Genomic DNA, 16,553 nt, shown 5'->3' with positions numbered 1-16,553 from the left:
AGCAAAACAAGAAACCCTTGAAAGACAGGACTGAAACCCAGTGATGCTGCAGTCCTCTTGAAGTCTGCCTAACTTTTGTGGTTAATTTACATGAGATTTTTCTCTGGTTCCATGATGTTTTTCTAGATAATGAGTTAGTTTTTGTCCCTTGTTATCAAATTATCCATGATTCAGAAAATACAATTATTAGAACTATAAGAACATCCTATAAGAACTATAAGAACATCCTATAAGAACACTATAAGAACTATAAGAGGGAACACAATACAAAATGGGCTAAGAATATGACCTGCTATTTCACTGAGTTGACTGAGCTGATGCATTTCACACAGAACAGGTGAACATGGTCTGGAAAAAGGAATCAAAGACCCACAACAAATTTGTACTAACTTCGTCAGCTTTTTTTAAAATTGTTTCCATTCTCTCTTCTGTTATTTCTAGGCATTATACCACAAACTACACAAATCAAAAAGGCCATCGTTAACTTAGGAGTTTGGGCTTAACATACATAGTATGTAGTTTTATGCATACTACTATGCATAAAGCAGATATATATAGCACAAAGAACTATATTCAATATCTTGCAATAACCTATAAGGGAAAAGAATCTTAAAAAGAACATATTTTTGTATATATCTATAAACTGAATATATATGTAAACTGGATATGTATATATATATATATATATAAACTGAATCACTTTGCTGTACACTTAAAGGGAACACAACATTGTAAATTAACTATATACTTCAATCTTAAAAAATGACTTTAAAAAAAGGCCATCCTTCAATTAGTACTTCTTTAAGTTCATTAAATAAAGTTAAATCTGTTATCAGCTGGTTAATGTACAATTACTGCCCACTTTTCCAGCTCCAGCATTTAAAACAATCCTATTGTATTTCGTGTGCTCTCAGAGAATAGATATCTGTCTTGATTAAACAATGTTCACAGAGAAAACTCACACACAAATTCATTCTAACAAGGGTCTGTGCTAAACAAGGCATGAGAAGGAGAGAATGTCAAGGAACAAACAACACAAACCACTGCTTCTCAGTTCCATCAAGACCTCTTTTTCGAGAATTTAGGCGATGATAAAAAATGAGAAACAGAATTACTGTGGCAAAGACAAATTACTTTGTGCATTGGGAGGAGAACAGCAAAAACATGAAGAAAAGGATCACATCCCTTGCGTAAACAGGTTTTCACATTTCAAGAAACAGACACAAGCAATTCTGCAGGAGTTAAGTGAGTGCTCTTAGAAGTCCATCAGGCATAATGGGCCGAACCAGCATAAACATCAACAGAAAATGCAGAGTAGCATCTGAGTCCTTGCACTAAGGGTGTAAATTGTACAAGTGAAATGGGGGAGATAAGCAAATTGTAAAAATGGAACATCTATCCTGAGACCTAAATAAGCCACTGACAGGTGGAGAAATTCACTTCACCCTAATTGTGAGGGACCCGTGTGCTAAGTAGAGAAGAAGCCACTATGGTATTAGTGTATCTGAGAACAAAATAATTGCCTTAAAAACACGTGCACATCACAGAGGCTTCAAGCTTATAAATATCTAATGTACAGGGACAAGGAATGTATAAATAGAAAGCCATTCCACTCTGAAAGAGGAGAATATTTATGAAATGAAGAAATTACATATGCATTAGGACTAGCATGAACTCAATGAACATAGAATGGAAAACAGTCTAGAAAATGTCTTAGCTACCATGTCCTCAAATATTCTCATTTTACACCTGAGGAAACTAAGAAACAGAAGGAGTAAATGCTTCTTATATCATGAATGACTAACTCTTAAAGCAATATAAAATGATGGGGCAATATCCACAATTAGTGCAAGGCTAATTTTAAATATTCAATGTAAACCCATATAAACAATAAAACAAAATTAACATGAACATATACTTTTCCATTCAAAAGTATCTTATTAAAGTGTTTATTCCCTCAAGGAAATAATAAAATTTTAATTCTTAAAAAAACACAAGTATTTAGTAAGCATCTACTTTACTTGCTGCTGCTGCTACTGCTGCTAAGTCGCTTCAGTCGTGTCTGACTCTGTGCGACCCTGTAGACAGCAGCCCAACAGGCTCCCCGTCCCTGGGATTTTCCAGGCAAGAACACTGGAGTGGGTTGTCATTTCCTTCTCCAATGCATGAAAGTGGAAAGTGAGACTGAAGTCGCTCAGTCATGTCCGACTCTTAGCGACTCCATGGACTGCAGCCTACCAGGCTCCTCCGTCCATGGGATTTCCAGGCAAGAGTACTGGAGTGGGGTGCCATTGCCTTAGAACATGGAAAATATCCTGAGATTTTAAAAAGACATAATTTCTAGGTCTGTTTACCAAAGGGAAAATATGGGGGAAGGGATAAATTGGGAGTCTGAAACTGATGCACACATACACTGCTATATTTAAAATAAATAACCAATTAGAATCTACTGTATAACACAGGGAATTCTACTCAATATTCTGTAATAACCTAAATGGGATAAGAATTTGAAAAATGATAGATATATGTATATGTATAACTGATTTACTGTGTTGTATACCCAAAGCTAAAATTGTAAATAAACTATAGAAAGTGAAAGTGAAGTCTCTCAGTCATGTCCAACTCTTTGCGACCCCATGGACTGTAACCTACCAGGCTCTGCGGTACATGGGATTTTCCAGGCAAGAATACTGGAGTGGGCTGCCATTTTCCTTCTCCAGGGGATCTTCCCAACCCAGGGATTGAACCCGGGTCTCCTGCATTGCAGACAGACACTTTACCATCTGAGCCACTATACACCAATATAAAATAAATATTTAAAAATAAATAAATAGAATATATAATTATTTTAATCCTTACAGTTTGTTTTGGCTCATAATAAACATCAACCTCAAGGCTGACGTAGACTGAGTATAATATAAATGATATAAATATATTCTATTTTATTTTAATGATTTAGTTTTATGATTCCCTCTCTGTCAACCTGGGGCTTCCCTGGTGGCTCAGTGGCAAAGAGTTCACCTGACAATGCAGAAGTCGTGTGTTCGATCTTTAGGTCATGAACATCCCCTGGATAAGGCAATGGCAACCCACTCCAGTATTCTTGCCCAGGAAATCCCATGGACAGTAGAGCCTGGCAGGTTACAGTCCATGTGGTGGCAAAGAGTCAGACAGGACTCAGCGACTAAACGACAACTCTATCAACCTAGATCAAAACAAAGAGTCAACTGACCCAAACTGCATCAGACGTCAGATGCGAGAGCCGCCCCACCTCACCTATATACACTGTTTTCCCTTCCTTATTGTCTTCCAACCAAATGACATGACTATGAAGCTCCTTGAAAATCCTCATCACTTGTCAGTAAGTTTACTCACTTCTCAATATCCTGGAACAATTTGGCAGTCAACAACTTGCTTTCTGCATTGATCCTAAGGAAGGCACTGACCAACAGACAGATACAATCTTGCTAGTTTTGCCTTCATTTCATAAGGCTTTTGGAGAATGACTGCATGTCAGGAGTCAGGTGAGATGAGGACAGACTAGCTAAGAATCAAGTTGCGGAACCCTTCCACCCTGGATGCCATCATTCACAGTGGACAGCAGCATTAATTTCTCAGTGCCATTTTGCAATTGTTCTCAACACTGAAAATACTGTATTTGAAGATGATTTTATTCTCTCCTTCACTTAAAAGTCTGTTTATTTTTCAGCACCACAGGGGACATTATTTCAGAATGGAATGACTTCTTTGTGTGGCTAGAGATTATACCATGACCTATTTGGTAATATGTAATATATATGGAGTAATTTTGGTGCTACAGGTACTGGAAAATGTATCTCTGGAATTTGCAAGCCAAGTGGCCCCACAGCTTATTCAATGGCAATGTCAGAACCATGTTGCTGATTTTCTGTAACTCTCAGAGACTATATACTGCAAAGTGTGTCTGAATATGACAAGATCAACTGTGGAGGGTGGTCCAGTGGTTAAGACAGCATGCTTCCACTTCAGGAGACATGGATTTGATCCCTTTTCAAAGGAACTGAAATCCCACAAGCAGTGCTGTGCAGCCAAAAAAAAAAAAGAATCCCTGTGGGCCTTGTGATTAAGGGAGACACTCCCTTGACTAAGAGAGCCCCGTGTGCTCAGTCAGAAGTCTCGTTTGACCCGGTCCCTCCCACCACTACCCCAACTCACAAAACTTGTCAACATGAGTTTTTCTGCTTCCCTTGGAACTGCTTATACCAAATTCTTTCAGTCTATAGAGCCTTGGAGGTGTTAAGGGGCAAAATGATAATAATGAGGAGGATGATGGCGATAACAGAAGAGAAGGAGCACAAAACCAGGAATGAATGCCACAGAGGTAGACACACATATCTCAGAAAAAAAAAAAAAAAAGGCACCAAGAAGTCTAAAATTCAGACTTTATGGAAATATAAATAGTAAATAGGACTTTAGCTGCGAACAACTACCAACTAGAAGAAAGTGTAGATTTAATGAATGACACAGAGTTGATTCTCTGTCAGCTTGAAAGGACTTTTGCAGTATTTAAAGCAACAACAACAAAAAAAAAAACCTCATAAGACAATTGTAGAACAAAGCACATAAGGTATTTATGAGTGCAGGGCATATTAAAAGAGAGCCCACATTGTGCAGCTAAGAGAATTCAGGGCTCAGTTCATGGATGTCAGTTTTACACTCTGGTCTGCTGCTCAGATAGATACTGTACATTTGGCCGTTCACTCCACAATTACTTTATCTGTTGTATATGAAGAATGCCACATGCTAACATTCAACAGTATTCTAGTAAAAATAAAGTTAGCAACTGTTTAGATAATATTGTGAGAAATGTGAAGTATTCTATAAATCAATACTGTAATTATTACTTGATAAAATTAGCAGCAGATTTAGTTTCTATCAGTATCAATTTTTTTTATATGTTGAATATATTCAATTTATAATAATACAGGACCATTGGGCTATGCCCTTGTCAGTACGCTAGCAGGAATTTTGTTTTTAGATTCCAACCCCATCAAACTTTCTCTCAAGGGATTTGCTTCCTCATAAAAATGGAACTTCCTTGGCTGAGTGATTCTCCAGAGAGGCAAAACTTTCTTTTTATTATGGGCATATCTTAGAAGTGAATGTGCAGCCCAGAAATTTTTATTCTTGGAATAAAAGACTGAAAACTTACTTATACATGGACTAGAGACAGGAACAGTGCACCCTCCACATATTACATGTCACAAAATCCTACATACTGAGAGTTTTCAGAGTCCAAAGTCTCACCCTAGACCCAAACAAAGAACACTACTTCAGAGACACAAGGTTGACAGATTTCATAAAGGAACAGTGTCCCTTTTACACACAAATATAAACCATCCCCTGGTGGCTCAGACGGTAAAGAATCTGCCTGCAATGCCGGAGACACGGGTTCAATCCCTGGGTCAGGAGTATCCCCTGGAGGAGGAAATGGCAACCTACTCCAGTGTTCTTGCCTGGAAAATCCCATGGACAGAGGAGCCGTGCAGGCTACAGTCCATGGGGTCAAGAGTCAGACACAACTGAGTGACTAACACTTTCACTTTTTGTTTTTCAAACAATCCTTTTCTGCCAGTGATAGCTATTTCCTCCTATTTCCCCAAATTCAAGTGTCTAGCAAAGAAGAGTCCACAAACATGAATAAAGACAGGCATGTTACCATTTTCATTTTGCTGCATTTTGTTTCCACTTTGTTTAATTATCTGCAGAGGTTCATAATACAGTTAAAATATATCTACTAATTGGTTTTACAATTTCTGTCAACATAGGTGGAAAACCAAGCACATTAAGAGTTCATTTTCTTACAAATCACAGTGTCTTATTTTAGCATGGTGATTGAATGTAAATTTGTCCCCTAAAATTGACTATAATGAGAGTAATGAAGAAGAACACGAATGAACCCTAAAGACAGCAGGTATGGTGTCAAGGGAAGGTTTACAGCTGGAAAGCAGGACACATTTCAGCTTACTAAGCACAGTGGGGAAAGGAAAAGCTAAGACAGCCATCCGGAGGAAGAGGGAGAAAGATAAAGCTTTTTTATCACAGAACCTGGAATGGTTCAGGTTGGGCAAACAGTTACTTTCCAAGGCAGAGATACAGAGGAGGGACTAAAAGCAGAAGTGCTGGTTGGAAGTCTACTTAAGAATAAATTTGATCCCAGAATTTCTATCCCTTTATAGCCCCCTTGCCACCTGGCAGAGGACTGGGCTTAAGTCACACACAGTTGCAGAAGAGTGGAACAAACATGAACAGGTGAGAGCTCCTGTGCCACAAAATATGGTTCATTCATTAGACCATCCCCTTTGTAGGGTCCAAGAATATGGGAAAAAGGAATCTATGCCTCAGGCAAGAAATGGGGTTACTCTCTAGAGAATCTGGCTGCTTCAAGAGAAAATCTGAAGATCCTTTCATCTGGGCACCCAGGAACAAGGGCCCCAAGACAGGCAGATGGAGGGAAGGATGGGGAGGGGGAGGGGAAGGGAGGGAGGGAATGAGAAGGAAGAGAAGGATAGGGCCGGGTGTGGGGGTGGGGGGCGGGAAGGAAGGGAGGGAGGGAGGGAGACACTGAGAGGTTCTCTACATTGGATGCTCTGGACCTGCCCCAGCCCACTTAACTGGGCCAGTGCTCCCATCCTCCAGCTGGTGGAGGCCCAGGATTCCCATCCATTCCTTCTGTCCTGCTCCAAGAGGGAGCCATCAGGTCTTAGAGATTAGAAGCTCCATCCCACTGCCCACAGTGCATGCTCAGTCACTTCAGTTGTGTCCAGCTCTATCCGTGGGATTTCTCAGGCAAGAATACTGGGGTGGGTTGCCATTTCCTCTTCCAGGGGATCTTCCCGACCCAGGGATTGAACCCACATCTTCTGTGTCTCCTGCATTGCAGGTGGATTCTTTACCCAGTGAGCCACCTAGGCTGCCCACAGTGCTCAGAGGTAACTCTGCCCTTAGAAGCAAACAAAAGGAAAACCCCCATGAGAGAAAATGCCCTGCTTACTTCCTGTCCCAGACCAGTACTTCCCCCACTCCTCTCCTGTGTGTGCTGACTCAGTAAAATCCATGCATCCACACCCCTTTACCAGCTCTATTTCCAAGGAACTTAAACTCAGACCTTACTTGATTTATTCAATTACATTAAGAAGGTCTTTACATCTCTGACAGTTTCAGAATAGGCTCCTAAGAAAACAACAAAAGGGATCATCTATTGGCCTGCAAGGAAAACAATAACTTGTACAAGGAAGAGAATGAAATACTATATGATACTATACAACAACTCCACTCTGGATAAACACAAAATACTCACAAAAAATAAATAAATGACTTATTTAATCTAAATAAGAGGCAAATGTGTTGGGAGAACAAACAAAATATTTGTGTGGGGTAGCAAATTTTTTTTTCTACATGAATAATTCAATAAATAATCCCTTAAAGACTAAATATAGTTATTTAGTATATGGAGGTAAATAACAGAAGAAACGGTTAAAAGGTTTGAAAGTGGATGACTTGGGAAAGCAAAAAAGGTGGAGCAAAGAAATGCTGCTTTTAATTATACGTCTTCTAGAACTACTTGATTTTTTAAACTTTTCACAGTACTTATACAGATTCACATTTAACGTATGTCTGCATATAAAAAGTACCTACTAATTTTAGAAAATCCATAAAAGTAAAAGAACATAAAAATAATGTATAGCCTTGATACCCCCATCAGAGATAATTATTTTTAACATTTTATTATGGATTGCCTCAGGTTTTTTCCCCTTTGGTTACTGTCTTTCACAAATTTTAATTGTTCTGTATATGGAATTTTCATTCAGTTAATGTTACATTAATATTATATGGGGTGTGCTCAGAGCAAGGCCCTGAAGAAATGGCTTGTCTGCTTACAACACACCGGGTGGGAATCTGTATTCTTCATAACAAAGGGCACAAAAGGTGTGGCCTTCCTACAAAAATCCATCATGTGTCCCTCACCCCTTCATGCGGCTGCTGGGCAGGACAGTGGGACAGGGCTTGGTACTGGAAGAAAAGCTGCAGTATTTGGTTGGGGTCTTTGTCACCTAGGGCCTGTCTGATCCATGTGTGGGTGGGCCATAAGTGATCTTAGAAAGGCTTTGAACCTCTCTTTTCAAGGAGAAAGAACAAAAAAGAAAAATAGATTCCAACTATATGGCATTCTGGAAGATGCAAAACTATGGAGACAATAAAAAGATCAGTGATTGCTAGGAGTTTGTGGGGAGATGAATACAGAAAGTACAGAAGTTATTTCTATGAGCAGTGAAAATACTTTGAATAGCATTATAATGAGGGATATACGTCATTATAGTTTTGTCCAAATCTATAGAAGCTGCAGCCGGAGAAGGCAGTGACACCCCACTCCAGTACTCTTGCCTGGCAAATCCCATGGATGAAGGAGCCTGGTAGGCTGCAGTCCATGGGGTCGCCAAGAGTCGGACATGACTGAGCAACTTCACTTTCACTTTTCACTTTCATGCATTGGAGAAGGAAATGGCAACCCACTCCACTGTTCTTGCCTGGAGAATCCCAGGGATAGGGGAGCTTGGTGGGCTGCCGTCTATGGGGTCGCACAGAGTCGGACATGACAGAAGTGACTTAGCAGCAGCAGCAGCAGCATAGAAGCTGCAGCAGTACTCACTTTATTAAAGTGAACTCTAAGATGAACTGGGGACCTTGGTGATTATGGTGTGTTGGTGTAGTTCATCCTTGTTTTTGTTTTTTTAAAAAAAGGTACCACTCTGTTGATAATGGCCATGCATGTGAGGGGAGGGTGTCTAGGGGAATTTCTGTAGCTTTCTGTCAATGTGTTGTAAACCTAAAACTTTTTTTTAAAAAAAGGTCTCCAAAAAAAAATTAACTCTCAGGGTAGATGTTTTGGTAAAACTTTTGCTTCACCTTTATATATGTATATATCTTATGCTGCTGCTGCTAAGTCACTTCAGTCATGTCCGACTCTGTGAGACCCCACAGATGGCAGCCCATCAGGCTCCACCATCCCTGGGATTCTCCAGGCAAGAACACTGGAGTGGGTTGCCATTATATGTGTATATGTTTGTTAGACTGTGATATAAAATATATTTTTAAGAATAAAAAGTTTGCAGGCCACTACAGTTAAATTATACAAAGATGAAGAAGCTCTATACAGTCAGCAAAAACAAGACCAGGAGCTGACTGTGGCTCAGATCATGAACTCCTTATTGCCAAATTCAGACTTAAATTGAAGAAAGTAGGGAAAACCACTAGACCATTCAGGTATGACCTAAATCAAATCCCTTATGATTATAAAGTGCAAGTAAGAAATAGATTTAAGGGCCTAGATCTGATAGGTAGAGTGCCTGATGAACTATGGAATGAGGTTCATAACTTTGTACAGGAGACAGGGATCAAGACCATCCCCATGGAAAAGAAATGCAAAAAAACAAAATGGCTGTCTGAGGAGGCCTTACAAATAGTTGTGAAAAGAAGAGAAGCGAAAAGCAAAGGAGAAAAGGAAAGATATAAACATCTGAATGCAGAGTTCCAAAGAATAGCAAGAAAAGATAAGAAAGCCTTCTTCAGCAATCAATGCAAAGAAATAGAGGAAAACAACAGAATGGGAAAGACTAGGGATCTCTTCAAGAAAATCAGAGATACCAAAGGAACATTTCATGCAAAGATGGGCTCGATAAAGGACAGAAATGCTATGGACCTAACAGAAGCAGAAGATATTAAGAAGAGATGGCAAGAATACACAGAAGAACAGTACAAAAAAGATCTTCACGACCCAGATAATCACAATGGTGTGATCACTGACCTAGAGCCAGACATCCTGGAATGTGAAGTCAAGCGGGCCTTAGAAAGCATCACTATGAACAAAGCTAGTGGAGGTGACTGAATTCCAGTTGAGCTCTTTCAAATCCTGAAAGATGATGCTGTGAAAGTGCTGCACTCGATATGCCAGCAAATTTGGAAAACTCAGCAGTGGCCACAGGACTGGAAAAGGTCAGTTTTCATTCCAATTCCAAAGAAAGGCAATGCCAAAGAATGCTCAAACTACTGCACAATTGCACTCATCTCACACGCTAGTAAAGTAATGCTCAAAATTCTCCAAGCCAGGCTTCAGCAATATGTGAACCGTGAACTTCCTGATGTTCAAGCTGGTTTTAGAAAAGGCAGAGGAACCAGAGATCAAATTTCCAACATCCGCTGGATCATGGAAAAACCAAAGGAGTTCCAGAAAAAACATCTATTTCTGCTTTATTGACTATGCCAAAGCCTTTGACTGTGTGGATCACAATAAACTGTGGAAAATTCTGAAAGAGATGGGAATACCAGACCACCTGATCTGTCTCTTGAGAAATTTGTATGCAGGTCAGGAAGCAACAGTTAGAACTGGACATGGAACAACAGAATGGTTCCGAATAGGAAAAGGAGTACTTCAAGGCTGTATATTGTCACCCTGCTTATTTAACTTCTATGCGGAGTACATCATGAGAAATGCTGGGCTGGAAGAAACACAAGCTGGAATCAAGATTGCAGGGAGAAATATCAATAACCTCAGATATGCAGATGACACCACCCTTATGGCAGAAAGTTAAGAGGAACTAAAAAGCCTCTTGATGAAAGTGAAAGTGGAGAGTGAAAAAGTTGGCTTAAAGCTCAACATTCAGAAAACGAAGATCATGGCATCTGGTGCCATCACTTCATGGGAAATAGATGGGGAAACAGTGGAAACAGTGGCAGACTTTATTTTGGGGGGCTCCAAAATCACTGCGGATGGTGACTGCAGCCATGAAATTAAAAGACACTTGCTCCTTGGAAGGAAAGTTGTGACCAACCTGGATAGGATATTCAAAAACAGAGACATTACTTTACCAACAAAGGTTCATCTAGTCAAGGCTATAGTCTTTCCTGTGGTCATGTATGGATGTGAGAGTTGGACTGTGAAGAAGGTTGAGCACCGAAGAATTGATGCTTTTGAACTGTGGTGTTGGAGAAGACTCTTGAGATTTCCTTGGACTGCAAGGAGATCCAACCAGTCCATTCTGAAGGAGATCAGCCCTGGGATTTCTTTGGAAGCAATGATGCTGAAGCTGAAACTCCAGTACTTTGGCCACCTCATGTGAAGAGTTGACTCATTGGAAAAGTCTCTGATGCTGGGTGGGATTGGGGGCAGGAGGAGAAGGGGAGGACAGAGGATGAGATGGCTGGATGGCATCACTGACTCGATGGACATGAGTCTGGGTGAACTCTGGGAGTTGGTGATGGACAGGGAGGCCTGGCGTGCTGTGATTCTTGGGGTCGCAAAGAGTCAGACACGACTGAGCAACTAAACTAAACTGATAGTTAAATTATACTGGCAAATAAAAACACAAATTAACCTCAAGACATTATAACCATTTTATGGCATTTTTACTTTTATAAGCAGTATTTTGTTGATAAAATATCTTATTATAACTTTTATAATGTTTGACAATTCTCTTCTTTTTGTATTTTTACAGAAATCTCCATTCTTCTCTATTATAAATGATGCTGCAACACCTATCTATGAGCATAAAGTATTATTCTGCATAGTTTTAATGTGCAGATACCCACTGAGTCTCATCCCTAAATTATCAATTTGCAGGGGCTTTCACACCTGAAATCATTTTGACAAAATTCCCCAATAAAGCAATCTGCAGGCACTGTAGGCTCATTCTGATGAGACGCTCCCTATGTAAATGATTTTCCAGGTCTTTGGTTTTAGGAGTTTTGCCATCTCCCCCCTGGAACTTTTCACTTTCCAGGAGAACTTCAGGTTTTCCCCAATGAGCACTAAAACAAATAAGTCATTCAGTTTTTGTGCTGCATTTGCTTCTTCCGTCATTGAATTCATTTCAATCTCTCTCCAGGGGCTTATAATCTTCCTTCCTTGTCTTCTTGATTCACATATATTTAGGAAACTCTCCATTTTTCTTCCCCAAACATGCATCCTTCTTGCAGGTCTTATGATTTATTTGATTATATGTGCCTTTGCCCTACATTTGTAATGTTGATTTAGATTTCTTATACTTATGCCTTTATATTTTGGACAACCTTATATTTTTCCTGTTCACCATTTTCGACTAACACTTATTAAAGATACCAATGATGTTTCACTCCCCATGAGTTAAGAACCACCATACATTGCATTCCCACTGGATACCAGGAATCTGTCCATTGTGTCAAACACAATACCTTATTTTTCTTTACTACAACTTGTAAATTATGAATTAGTGGTATTTCACTTTTACATGAAAAGAAACAAACATCAGTTGTAAAACAACTGGACCCATTAGTGACTTGAAAAAAAGATAGAGCTTCCCATTCTACTCCTTAGAAAATAGAAATGGGAGAGTAAGCAATTGGTCTTGTCCATTGGTTTGTTTTAAACAACTATATTGAGTCAAACAATGAAATGCAAGTATAGTTGACATTTTCTTTTCTGTTATTATTGTCACCGTTTAGTCGCTAAGTCATGTCTGACTGTTTGTGACCCCATGGACTGTAGCCCACCAGGCTCTTCTGTCCGTGGAATTTCCCAGGCAAGAATACTAGAGTGGGTTGTCATTTCCTCTTCCAGGGAATCTTCCCCACTCAGGGATTGAAACTGTATCTCCTATATCAGCAGGCAGGCTCTTTACCACTGAGCCACCTGGGAAGCTCATTTTCCTTTCTACTCTCTGCTTAAATGATTACTTTTTTCATCTGATTTTCACATTGCCTGAATTAAATCTTGGTAAGGGTTAATTAGCAACACTTTTAAAATCAAATGCTGGTTGCTTGATTCTAAATACTCAGCATTCAAAATATATGGTAGAACTTGGGGAAAAAACATTAATAGATTGCGTAAGTCTATCTCCACTATTGGGGGAAATTATTTAAAAAGCAATATCTAGCTAAATACTATTATTTTTGTACAGAATAACTCATTTGTACCTAAAATTTTCATTTGCTACTTCTAATATTTTAAATTATTTCATGTATTCCATTGTTTGAATGAGTAGCCTTCCTGATGTGTTGATCTAATGCAAGATTTCTGATGCCAGTGGTAATTCCTTCACTCTCTTCTCCTTCACTGTTGAGCAGAAATAGTCCAGAGCAGGATGTGCCAGAGATTACTTCCAACAGCAACACTTTGTACTCTTTCTTTTCTTCATAAGGGACTTAATCCTGGCCTTTGTCTTGTTTGATCTATATCTACTGCCTCAAATGAGTTATCATTAAAACCTTAAGTCTCATTGCCTGTATTCATGAGGTGAAGCAGTTTTCAGGCTTACACTATACATGCCCAAACCATAATGTTTCCTTTTCATTCCTGCATTTTTGCTGGAACCTGTATGTTTGTGTCTATGTCACGGATTTTTGTCTCCTTTTTCATTTTCTTGCTCTGGGCTATATTTTGTGGCATTACACCTTGAACCCATTTTTCTGCACTTCCTTATGTTCACAGTTGGGATCTATCTGCTCTCTGACAGCAACCCTTTTTTCCAGGCTTTTGGCATCAAAATATGCTTTCTTCTCCCCACCCTGGCCATTGTCTCAACCACAGGAATATCCTTTGACTGTGTGGATCACCACAAACTATGAAAAATTTTTAAAGACATGGGAATAACAGACACCTGACCTGCCTCTTGAGAAATCTGTATGCAGGTCAGGAAGCAACAGTTAGAACTGGACATGGAACAACAGACTGGTTCCAAATGGGATAAGGAGTATGTCCAGGCTGTATATTGTCACCCTGCTTACTTAACTTATATGCAGAGTACATCATGAGGAATGCTGGGCTGGAAGAAGCACAAGCTGGAATCAAGATTGCCGGGAGAAATATCAATAACCTCAGATATGCAGATGATACCACCCTTATGGCAGAAAGTGAAGAAGAACTAAAGAGCCTCTTGATGAAAGTGAAAGAGAAGAGTGAAAAGTTTGCTTAAAACTCAAATTCAGAAAACTAAGATCATGGCATCCAGTCCCATCACTTCATGGCAAATAAATGGGGAAACAGTGGAAACAGTGTCAGACTTTATTTTTTGGGCTCCAAAATCAGTGCAGATGGTGACTGCAGCCATGAAATTAAAAAACATTTGCTCCTTGGGAGTAAAGTTATGACCAGCCTAGACCACATATTGAAAAGCAGAGATATTACTTTGCCAACAAAGGTCCATCTGGTCAAGGCTATCGTTTTTCCAGTAGTCATGTATGGATGGGAGAGTTGGATAATAAAGTTGAAAAAGTGGAAAAGTTGGCTTAAAGCTCAAATTCAGAAAACTAAGATCATGGCATCTGGTCCCATCACTTCATGGGAAATAGATGGAGAAACAGTGACAGACTTTATTTTTCTGGGCTCCAAAGTCACTGCAGATGGTGACTACAGCCATGAAATTAAAAGATGCTTACTCCTTGAAGAAAAGCTATGACTAACCTAGATAGCATATTAAAAAGCAGAGGCATTACTTTGCCAACAAAAGTCCATCTAGTCAAGGCTATTGTTTTTCCAGTAGTTATGTATGTATGTGAGAGTTGGGCCATAAAAAAAGCTGAGCATCAAAGAATTGATGCTTTTGAACTGTGGTGTTGGAGAGGACTCTTCAGAGTCCCTTGGACTGCAAAGAGATCCAACCATTCCATCCTAAAGGAAATTGGTCCTGAATATTCATTGGAAAGACTGATGCTGAAGCTGAAACTCCAATACTTTGGCCACCTAATGCAAAGAGCTGACTCATTTGAAAAGACTCTGATGCTGGGAAAGATTGAGGGGGGAGAAGGGGACAACAGAGGATCAGATGGTTGGATGGCATCACCAACTCAATGGACATGAGTCTGAATAAATTCCGGCAGTTGGTGATGGACAGGGTGGCCTGGCATGCTGCAGTCCATAGGGTCACAAAGAGTCAGACACGACTAAACGACTGAACTGAACTGAGGATCTCAGTAACAATGTATGGTTCTGATTCCAATTCTAATACCAGTATGCATTTTTTCCCACACCAGCAATTCCTTGCCTGAGTGTCCTGCACCTAACTCAATTCTGATGGAGACAGCATCAGATCCCATGGGCAAGGACTCAGTCCTAAAAGACTGCCCCCACTTCTGATGCCAATCTCAAATCCCCATTGTCACCAGTGTTTCTGACCAATCCACTATAGGTCAGAGCTTCAGTGACCGTCTCCTTAGGCTCAATTACTTTGCTAGAATGGCTGGAAGAACTCAGAGAAATATTTTACTTACTAGACTATCAGTTTATTATTAATAGGATATAACACAGGACCAGCCAGAAGGAAAAGATGTATAGGGCTAGTTATAGGGAAAGGGCACAAAGCTTCCATGCCCTCTCTGAGCTCCCCCCACCCCACCCCCCTCCCACTCCCCACCCCCCCAATCCCCCTCCCCCCGCCCAACTCCTTCACTCCCTCTGTGTTCACCAACCTAGAAGCTCAAAGAGTCTGGTCCTTCTGGATTTCATGGAGGCTTCATTAAATAGGTATGGTTGATTACATCATCAGCCATCATTCCCCCATTCAACCTCCAGCCCCTCTCCCCTCCATGGAGGAGGTTGGTTTCCTCCCCTCTTCAGTTCAGTTCAGTTCATTTCAGTTGCTGAACCATGTCCAACTCTTCGCGACCCCATGAATTGCAGCATGCCAGGCCCAAAAAGCACCTCATTAACATAATGAAAGACAACTGTATCACTCTTATCACTTAGGAAATTCCAAGGTTGGTAGGAGTTCTGTGCCAGAAATAGGGCCAAAGACCAACTATGTATTTCTTATGATGAAGACGATATTACACAACCTCCTCTGTTTCTTCCAGCTGGGAGTAGTTCAGATTTTCTTTTTTAAGGTGACTTCTAACTTGATATATTGAATACACATTTGCATATACAACTAAAAAGTCTAAGCTCAATTTCTTCACATTATATGAGCAACAAAATTATACATGTTCTCAATCCACACCTGCCAGTTTTGCTAAATGTCACACACAGCACTTGTATGAGGTTTGGTTGTCTAAGAAGACCTCAGCTGGGCATCAGCATGTGGGAGGTGAGAGGAGAGGGAGCAGCAGGGACTGGGCAGAGCCTCAAACCAGAGTCCTGTAGAAGGGAAGGTGAAGGAGGGAGAAATAGGTGAGAAGCATTTCAGACTACAAGCTCCATCTAGAAAACATTTGTCCAGACCATCGGGGATAAGGTCACCCATTAGAGGACTGAGCATCACAAGAAAAGGGTGGCACTAGACCCTCTACTGTGCTCAGATGAGAGCCAACCACACCCTGAGAGAACTGTGGCTTTAGCACATGCTGTGGTAAACCTGGGTGACAGCAGCTGGGCTGGCAGCCCACAGCACTCTGTGCTGCAGATGACCTCAGTGGGGACATGACAAGATTTTCACCACCACCACTGCCACCATTTCCTGATGCGTCACTAGACATTAGTCTCTGCCTTGACTCTGGCTTCTTGGCATCTGCACTGCTGTTCTCTGTTCCCGCCTCTCAGAGCAACCTGG

The 16,553-nt window shown here is 40.4% G+C and overlaps 1 non-coding gene across 1 annotated transcript; it reads left to right on the top strand.

Annotated features, from left to right (window-relative positions):
• Positions 1–7,873: 7,873 nt before the first annotated feature.
• Positions 7,874–7,998, top strand: LOC133253550 (small nucleolar RNA SNORA11). Its single transcript, XR_009738338.1, has one exon. It is a non-coding gene; the product is annotated as a small nucleolar RNA SNORA11 (small nucleolar RNA).
• Positions 7,999–16,553: the final 8,555 nt, after the last annotated feature.

Source organism: Bos javanicus, chromosome 8 (genome assembly GCF_032452875.1).
Source record: "Bos javanicus breed banteng chromosome 8, ARS-OSU_banteng_1.0, whole genome shotgun sequence".
NCBI classification, from domain to species: Eukaryota; Metazoa; Chordata; class Mammalia; order Artiodactyla; family Bovidae; genus Bos; species Bos javanicus.
Note: the sequence above shows the minus strand (reverse complement) of the source record. Positions and strands in the feature narration are given on the sequence as shown.